General features: G+C 35.2%; 1 long non-coding RNA gene across 1 annotated transcript in view; it reads right to left on the reverse strand.

The window, feature by feature from the left end:
- The window catches only part of LOC145684606 (uncharacterized), a 32,287-nt gene extending 23,120 nt beyond the window's left edge, over nucleotides 1-9,167 (reverse strand). Inside the window, exons 1-2 of the long non-coding RNA XR_014131337.1 lie at nucleotides 8,789-9,167; nucleotides 1,808-1,961 (exon numbers count right to left, since the gene is read on the reverse strand). This is a non-coding gene — a long non-coding RNA (uncharacterized LOC145684606). The remainder of the gene's footprint in view (nucleotides 1-1,807; nucleotides 1,962-8,788) is intronic.
- Between the last annotated feature and the right edge of the window lie 517 nt (nucleotides 9,168-9,684).

Genomic DNA, 9,684 nt, shown 5'->3' on the forward strand with positions numbered 1-9,684 from the left:
AATGTGCATTTAAATAACATGGCGAATTTCTTCATTCCCCTTTAGACCCTCTAAAAATTAAAAAAAAATATGCACTTTTGTCAATTTTCCTGTAGGTGAGTTGCGGGAAGCTACAATCATACCAAATTTCAACTTTCTATATCAACCATAAGTAACCCTTTATCTTATGTCAGTTCATGTAGTTTTATATATAGTTAAGGCAAGCCGGTAGCCAGCCCAAAAATGTAGGGAGGGGGCGGCTGAAGTTAGGGGGGTCCCGGCCTCCTAGACCCCCCTGGATACGGGCCTGAGTTAAGGTACAAAACCGCCTTATTTCATTACTTTAATTATACATTATTTTGTTCCATTATAGTTTCAATGTAGAATATTGTCAAGTTTGTATTAAATTGAAAATAAACATTATCGGGACATAAATTCGCTAACTGAGTGTTTAAAATATATTGTTAGAAAGGAATAAACACTGTCTAAGCAGGTATTTAAGAAGGCAACAAATAAATTAGATGATTGAACTTTACCGGCTTCTAATTAAAATAAAAAGGTAGCAATAATAAATAATCTATAAGTCAATAAACTTTAGTTCTTCATCAGTATTGTTTTCAAAAACTTTGTAGTCATTTCTTTGTCTTCGAAAAATATTTTGTCTTGTTCTCTTTTTATTAGGATCACACAGTGAGAATTATAATATTGTGTATTTAGTACGTAGACCTACGTATATCCGCTATTCCGTACAATATCGTGAACGGAAGCGATTTTTAATTATTTTGTTTAGATAGAACAATTATCTCGGTCCACGTCATTAATGAACTCAATCCGTTAACGTCTTAATGGATAACGGTATTTCTAACGGTGGCTATCTATAGTCCATAGCCCATCGAGTTCGTTAATGGAGTCAATCCGTTAACATCTTAATGGATAACGGTAATTCTAACGGTGGCTATCTATGGCCAATATCCTATCGAGTTCGTTAATGGAGTCAAACCTTCAACATCTTAATGGGTAACGGTAATTCTAAGAGTGACTATCTATATAGCCCATAGCCCATCGAGTTCGTTAATGTTTTCAACCCGTTAACATCTTAATGGGTAACGGTAACTCTAATGTTGGCTATCTATAGTCCAAATCTTATCGAGTTCGTTAGTGGAGCCAATCCGTTAACATCTTAATGCGTAACAGCGACTTTAACGATGACTACCTGTACACATTATATCCCATACATGTAAGCGAGTTTTTGAATTCTATTTTCGTCCAATAGACAGCTAGTGCGGTTATTCTAGCCGAATTTGTTAATGGAGACGGTCCGTTAATATCTTAAAGAATAACGATGGTTGGCTGTCTCACATATGTAAGTTCTACATTATCAGTTTTACTGTTTTTACCAGAGTCTATCACTTTTAGATGAAATAATATATACATATTTCTATATGCATTTTAAATCACCCTGTGGGCCACTGTGTCAAAAAAGTGTAAAAACCCTTTTTCAGGGTAGCCATCCTGAATGACTTTTTCCTGGGTTTTCCTCATTCACACCAGGCAAATGTCGGAGTGGTACCTAATTTATAGGTCCCAGACCGCTTCCTTCTTTCCCCAATCCTTTCTTCCGCCCATTTCCCCGGATAGTGTGCTTGCTGATAGACGTTATTCCTCAAACGTGACGGGCTAAATGGCCTTAGATGCCGAGAGCCCAGAAATCTAAATCAAATCGTAAATGCTTAAATAACCCTGTATATAATTATTGAGCTTACACAGAAAAAACGTTTATTATTTTAGGACGGATATTATTGTTGAATATCAAGGATACGAAACTCACCTTTTGCCTATGACAGGTTTCTTCTTTTTTTAAATCCAGCTGCAAAGAATGCTGCTTGAATAAGCGTACTATCCATTCCTTCCTCATCCTCGTAACTGATGTATTGATATGTATTCTCAATGCTCTTCACTATGCTTGAAATCTGAAGTACCACCTGTGGGAAAGTAAGAATTTAAGAAACGTGTATATGAAAAGAAGAATGCCAACGAGAAATTCAAAGTAGATTTTGATGGCAGGAAATGGATGGTGCTACTCGGTGCAGAATATGGTTAGCGTTACTGCTAAGAAACAAACTTGTTGCGAAGACATTCAAGCGTTGTTTCCCTTGTAGTGATCTCACAGAGGGCAGCGCCACGTACATAAGTACTAACTGCCACTTACATTAACACCACATTGTGGCCCGGATAGCGAAAAAGACGGATAACATTTTTGACACAATTAACTAAAGAAATTATAGCATACAATATAAAATAATAAATTGTAACTTGCTAAAGTAATAAAATTCACAAGTATTCACAATAAATTTGATATCTCTAGGGCTCCTTTCTAAATCATCTTTGGAGGAGCGTCAATTAGGGAGAGCAGGAGGGGCAGTTGCAACTAAACTCTTTAATCGATTGTCTACTAGTGCAAAACGTGAAAGTCTTATATTGGTGATGCTCTTGCCCCCCTCAAGCGAAGTCTGAAGTGACACCGCTGGTTATAGCATACATCCAGTATTACCGAAAGAGATTTCCCCCTAATCCCTCTTGTAATTCGCACACTGTTCACAGACATAGATACGAAGCGTCAAGAACATTTTTTGCAGAACTGTGACAACAATAATATACAGTAACTACAAATATCAATATATTTATGGAGTAGGTTACATTCTGTTGCTAGTTAACATGGAACATTGAAAAATGAAATGAAATCTTTGAGTTTAGCGTCCCACGATTATGCCGGTTAGGCTAAAGGAGACGGTGATGATGAGAAATGAGTGAAATGATGGAATGGAGAAAGCGGGAGGAAACGGGAGAACCCCGAGAAAACCCACAAGCACGGTGTTTGTCCACCACAAAGTTCACTTGGCGGGGCTGGGATCGAACCCGGGACCCCAAGCACCAGAGGTGAACACTCTACCACTGAGCCACCGCGCTTCCACATGGAATATTGAAAGGCTTTACAAGTGATTTGAACATTTCCATTTTTTATGCATTATAAACATATGGTGAAATAATATTTTCCTTGTACTTACAAAATGCTACTTTATTGGTTAAAGGAAAAAGAAAAAGAAAAAGTAAATGCTCCTCACTCTGCCACGCCGTCAATTGCTAACGTTACGCGTCGTATTGAAAGAAAACGAAAAAAAATACTTTTCATAATAATAATAATAAAGAAGTACAATGTACTGGAGAGAAGTCGCCAATATTGAAAGAAAACGGAAAAAAAAAATAATAATAATAATAATAATAATAATAATAAAGAAGTGCAATGTACTGGAGAGAAGTCGCTAAAATTAATTCTCTTTAACGAGGACGATTACGAAACATCACCTACTGATTGAAATCCGGATTATTTTCCAATAAAGTAAATTCTAATAAACTTTCTTGTTATTGTTGATTATTCCATATCGGACTCCCGAAGAAAACTCATCTAAACAACTTATTGACCGTGCCAATAGCGACTACTCTCAGTCATGACTCCGTTTTCTTTCATTTAGAAATAGAAAAGAAAGAAAAGAAAGTAGAAGGGTAAAAGAAGGAGGTAGGAAAAGAAGAAAGAAAAGAAATAGGGTATTTTAATAAGAAAGCAGATTACTGGATAATTCTGGAAATATAGTAAAAGGTCGGGAAAGTAGTTGAGAGATGAATCATTCTAAATGTTATTAACGACTAATCAATTTTGGGAATGCTTCGGAATAGACACATGTTCCCTCATATCACCCAGACCTAGCTCCAGGCACCACGACCGTGGGATTGCCCAGACCTAGACCTGGAAACGAGAAAGGTGAAATTATTCTTTGTACGGTTATTCCGACCGGTGATTGATAACCATCCAGTATCTGAACTCTGTTCTCTAGGATCGACCACACATATGAATTAGCCAAGAGGAAAGAAAAAAAATCAGACTTGTAAACTCAATATAAATTTACATATCGTATCAATAAGAATTTCAACTTCCTGGAAGAAAGATGTCGTATTTAGGCTTATCCTGCTATTTCCGTTTCACTCTTAGAGCCGATTTAAACCATTAGTAGCGGTCCTTCATGACCTAGGTTATTTACCTTAACACATATATTAAAACATGACACATATATTATAGATGTTAATACAACAAATGATATCACTAAAATTACTTATATTAAATCTATCATGCATTCACACGCTCACTCACTCAGGACAGTGTGTATATGTTTAAAGGAAAATCAACTAGCTACAAGGGTACAAATAGTTTATTACATTCATAGTGAAAAGAAAAGACAAACAAATAATTATGAAGAAAATATTAAAAGCACAAGTTCTTGGCTATATATCAATAGAATACAAAGTGTTATATTTTAGTAAATTTTTATATATTCAATCCTATTAACAAATGAAAAAAAAATATAATTACATGTATCATATCTTAGGCATGCTAAAGCAAAATTATAATTTGCGACATACGCAAAAAGACACTTATTTCACTTAAAAAAAAAAAAGTTGGACAAAGAGGAAAGAAAAGTGAAAAAAAAACTTTTAGCTGTATTAGAACTTATATGAGTCTCTACCTCACATTGATCAATAAAATATTAATAATTTTGAGCGTTCAAATCACAAATCACGCACTAGTCGTAGTGTCCAAAACATTTCGCTCCATTTAACTTAGTTTGTGTGTATATATATATCTCTCTCTATATATGTATATATATAAACTATTGGTTTACAAAAAAACATTCATCGACTATATTTAGTTTGTAACTCTTCGCAGTTTATATCTGCACTCGCACACTGCGATGTTTAGACCCATCTTGGGATTTCAAAAAAAATAATCACTTTCGCCAGAGGATGTTTCTCCTCTTAGATAGTCCATTCACAAATTTATTAATCGAATAATTTCAAGTTACTTATTTGTTCAACACAGGGACACGTCATGAGACCTTTCCTTTAGATCACTTTTGGATATATGTATACATGGTTCGGATTAAAAAAAAAAACAATCTTCCACAGGTGTACAGAGTATAAAGGTTCAAATTGAGGATAAAAAAAAAACTGGTCAAGTCACAGGATACATATGAATGGTGAGAAGGATTCAAGGTGCACTTTCCACAATGGTTTTAGGTTAGTTGTTCAGGGATAATATTCGTTATGATGTGGGTTACGTTTAGACCTGCCGTTACTTTTCAATACATGCCATTACATAATTACAGAGGTTATCATGTACATCGATTCAGAAGAAAAGGAAAATTACTTGAGTGCACGGCGGTATTCTTGACAAAATCTACATTCTTAAATTCGTCGGAGAACTCACGGGTAAACTATAGCAACCAATACACGTTTAGGGGGACAGACACGAGCGCTCTTACATATATTCATAATACATTTAATATCATACTTTTACTTTAAAATCATATTCACATACTACTTACATATACATTTCGACGTATTCATTTCTCTCTCTATATATATATTTATTATAAATGCGCACACATTTAAATTAATCACCCCAATAATAAAATTTTTACAAGGTTGCAAACATTGTCCCAAAACAAATGACTTCCGACATTACATATGAAAAAAGAAAATTGATTTTTACTTGATACCGCGCATCTATAAATTTTTCACTCTTATATAATCAATTCGTGTTTAAATCATGAAGAAAAAAAACTTTGGAAGGCAGGCACGTAACACAGAGCATTCCTAAAGATATAACTAGATAACCTAAAATACAATTTCTGGGCCCAGGTCAACTACAAGGTAAACAAAAACCAAAACGGAAGGAAAGTGACCAATGGATTAAAAAATAACTTAAGAGGACGACGGTGAAAGAACGTAATTTAAGTGTCGTCAACTACGAAGTCTTTGTTCATTTCGGCGATAGGTCAAAATGTGATGGAGGACCCAATCACTATCTACTCTATCCATGAATTGTGTCTTGCAATGTCTCAGCCGGTAATTTCAGATCAGAGTTGTACGTTAAATAAATCGTAAGTAACAAGTTCAAAATCTTGGGGGGGGGAAGGTTGGAAAAGTTAAAAAAAAACTTGAAGAAATGAAGACAGAGAGAGAGATAAAGAAGAAGGAAGACGAAGAATAGGGGCGCCAAAGACTTAAGTGAGAAATAACTAACGCTACAAAGATGGAAGTCGAATTTCGCTCTCAACAAAATCCATAGCCAAAATATTCTTAACATGCCAAAAGGGGTTCGGCTTACCAAATAACTAGCCGATAAAACTGTCTGCGAAGATGAGACAAGTCTGTGTCCACGATGGGATTTTCGGAAAGACAAAGGCTTTAGGGAAATCCCACCACTCACCGTATCCGGTCAACACCCTTGCAGACCCCGAAATCCTCCGGAAGGTTAGAGACGGCGTTAATTTAGAATTTCAAAAGAAAGAAAAAAAAAATCATCCGACCTCTTGGAAACTAGAAGATTCCAGGATAGTAATGAAATTAGAGTAATAGCTAAGATATCCCTAATTAATGATTTGCCAAAATAAAAAAAATTAAATAAACTGAATTTTGGATCGGTGATTTCAATTGCCAAACTTCACCGATAGCTACCCTGCGCAGACACGCCACAGTCTGGGATGTCGTTAATTTCCCTCGTCTAATTAAACTAAGAAAAGAAATGAAAATACTTAAAGGGACTAGGGGTCGACATCCGGGTACGCGATAATAAATTTCAATATTTAATTGTTTTGATTCTGTAACCCGGTCAGAGCTGTCGCCTCCATGAACATTGTAAGCTAGCCCGAGTAGGTAACGTGAAGAAAAAAAAAAAATCTCACGGAGCAGGATATTCTATTTTAAAACTGACCAAAAAATATAATTCACTACAGCCCTGTTGTATAACTATTGTCTTTCCATAATTTATTATTCAATATGTCTAGTCAGCGGTTATATGATGCTACCTATTCTATCAGATGGTATTACTATGGTTGATTATTATTATAACATATAAAACTACAAAGTATTACCATAGTCCGACTATATATCGCCCTCCGGTCCGCGTGATATTATGGTGCAGGGGTCAGAACCTGAGATGTTTGTAGCTACACGTATCTACTCAATATCTATATATCAACACGCGGCGAAGTATTCACTGGGCTACTATATATTTAACTATATGGGTGTCCTATATTCTATATTCATTTACTACAATATTCATATACTTTATATTCATATTCATATTAACATTTATATAATATTCATGTCATCATCTTTTTCATTTACTACGTCGCTATATTCCACAAACACCCTGTTTCCTCTATCTACGCCCAGCCTATTTACACATTTCATCATAACACTTTAAAATCTATAATGACTACAAACATTTCCCATTCCGATCACCGCACGACAACCTCACTCGAACTCAAGACTTTCACCACACACACACAAAACTATGTAATACCTGGTAGCTTTATTAAGAACGAAAAAAAAAAAAAAATCCTACGTATGTTCACTGAAAATAGAATTATCCGCGATAATATTTAATGTTTATGAAATTCTGCAGCAACAATAAACTTCTGCAGCCACGAAGAAAAATGAACATTTAATATAATTTCAAAGCGAAGAACTAGCATCATATCGCCCGACTTCTGTTAAAAATTTACGTATTGTTTATTTATTTAAATATTTCGATTTCTAGACTAGGCAGAATGTTGAAATTTTTAGAATATATTAATTTCGGGTCACTTGACCTAACTGTACATTCATATGGGCTGGGAATTATACCTTCTAGGTTTTATTTCGGAAAGAAAGGTCAATTTCATGAAAACTAAATCACTAAGTACCTCGACAGAAGAATGACGGTTAGTACTGACTTTCGACACTAGAGGCTAGCGATAATATAATCAACCCTTGAACAACTGAATGTGACCTTGTACACGGAATTATTATACTATATTACGTTCACTTTTGAATATTGTGTGAGTTCACTTAATGACGGAATAAAAATATCGCATAGTAAATACTACACTGTCCATACTCAACCATCTCACACACTCTTTCATCACTTAACTACCACTACCACTGATACTAGAAAATGTTTACTACATTACAAATATACACATACATGCCACATCCATGCTACACACTACATTAATACATGTTATACTAATAAATATACACAGAAAACATTCACAGATTTTACCATTTTAAATCGGCTCTATGCAAGGTAACGAAAGGAAAGGGAAAGAAAGGAACAGGGCCAACTGGCCCTGTATTTACTAAATCACATTCTTAACTGTTTAATCAATGCCCCCGAGGGGACATATCAAAGTATTGGCTAACAATAGGACCCCTGCCCTGAAGGGGCAGGAACCCGGAAACAAACTACATGTTCAACTCATCCCGCTGGAAGCCGTACTCCCAATTTGGGAGTCTGATAGGAGCCCTTACTGCAAATTTACACGTACATGCTGATGGTTACTAACACTACAAACAGACCTAAAAATACCGCCATGTATGTAATTAAAAAAAATCACTCGCTACCTACATAAACAGATCTATAGATGGACAGGCCTAACGTAACTCTAACAGGAATAGTTTTAAGGATAAAAGTATTTAAAGGGAAAAACACCACTCTTCCGAAACTGTCTGTGGATATTTAAGAACCACTAGCAAACTGATGCACTTCGTGGAACCTGTCCATCACTCATTATATCTGCTCAACATGGCGTTACTATACTGCATTTCCTATTTCAGCTTTTTAGTTCAGTTTTTTTGTACTAAATTTAATAGTTTCTGGCTCCTTAAGACTTCCAGAGATGTTAGATATTAAAAAACTCCCAAATGTTACCTTGTTGCAGCTTTTCTACCTCATTTCTGACTTTTAAGCTGGAAGGTCCAAATCTGGCTATTGTCAGCAAGACTTCCCGGCATGGAATGGAAATAATTGCGCCCTAATATCATAGCGTGGGTTTATCAGCCAATCAAAACTAAGCATTTTGGCGGTGGGGCTTTGAAACGAATAAAATTTGGTAAAATCTGGATTAAACTAGATTTTAGAAGGACCTAGGTATCTAAAAGAGAGGTGAAGGGTGGTCCTGAAAATTCTGTCGAATTTTAGATTGGTTATTTAATCTGAAAGTTCCATCCAATAGTGGATCTATATTTTCGGATAGCACTGACACCGTAAGAATTGTAATAATCCATTTACACATCCATATACAAGACTTATAACTAATTTAAAATATAAATAAAGATATTGATTCCCAAAACTATAATCCGTAATGAATTTTTTTTTTTACAGTTTTCCGTGTTAATCTGAAATAGAATAACGAACAATATTACGAATTATATGAACAGCCAGAAATTTTTTGTTAAACGTCAGATACAGTCGGTGCAAAAAATTTCGGGCACCCTCCTATTAAAAACATAATCTCATTAGACTGTAATGGCACATTACAGTATTATATATTCTTCGAGTCGGGAACTTTAAGACGCTTTTTCTCCGCTATTTTAGGCTATAGCGCTCTCCCAGTTTATAATAATAACACTTTAAATCTGCATTACTACTTCGCGAAAGATGGTTCCGAAGTTCATTTACCAAAGTCTGCTTTTATTCGTGTAAGCTTCAAATTAGTGAACCAGACGTTAACATTAACCTGTGGAAGAGGTCCAAATTGATGTCCCTTCTTGAATCTTTTCGTACTCTTTTCTATATTTTCTAACATTTTTGTTTCGAGATTCAAT

The sequence above is a fragment of the Thermobia domestica genome, chromosome 5 (genome assembly GCF_964235325.1).
Source record: "Thermobia domestica chromosome 5, izTheDome1.hap1.1, whole genome shotgun sequence".
Classification (NCBI taxonomy): domain Eukaryota; kingdom Metazoa; phylum Arthropoda; class Insecta; order Zygentoma; family Lepismatidae; genus Thermobia; species Thermobia domestica.